The sequence below is a fragment of the Haliaeetus leucocephalus genome, unplaced genomic scaffold (genome assembly GCF_000737465.1).
Source record: "Haliaeetus leucocephalus isolate CR32 unplaced genomic scaffold, Haliaeetus_leucocephalus-4.0 Scaffold741, whole genome shotgun sequence".
NCBI lineage: Eukaryota > Metazoa > Chordata > Aves > Accipitriformes > Accipitridae > Haliaeetus > Haliaeetus leucocephalus.
The window spans coordinates 5,957,361-5,957,682 of record NW_010973177.1 but is presented as its reverse complement, the minus strand read 5'-3'; the positions used below and the strand labels follow the sequence as shown (position 1 = coordinate 5,957,682).

General features: G+C 72.0%; 1 protein-coding gene across 1 annotated transcript in view; it reads right to left on the bottom strand.

Annotated features, from left to right (window-relative positions):
- The window catches only part of CDC25B (cell division cycle 25B), a 7,328-nt gene that overhangs the window by 642 nt on the left and 6,364 nt on the right, over positions 1-322 (bottom strand). The window lies entirely within an intron of this gene.

Genomic DNA, 322 nt, shown 5'->3' with positions numbered 1-322 from the left:
CCTCCTCCCGCCCCCTGCACAGCCCTGGGGATTGGGAGTGTGTGTGGGGTCCACCCGTGACCCGCAGCCCCTGCCCCATGTCCGCCCGCGTCCCCCCCGTCCCGGTCCTGGGAGTGGGGCCAGGCTGCCCCACATGGGCACAGGGCCTCCACCGGCGTGATGGAGGGGGGGGCAGGCAGGAGTGGGACAGAGGTTTTAGGGTCCCCTGCCCCAGCTGCCCCACCCCCGCAGGAACAGCATTAAATGGGATATTTGTCCCTGCCCCCTGGGGAAGCCCCCAGCCCCCCAGGGATGCTGTCACCCCCCCCCCCCCCACACCGCC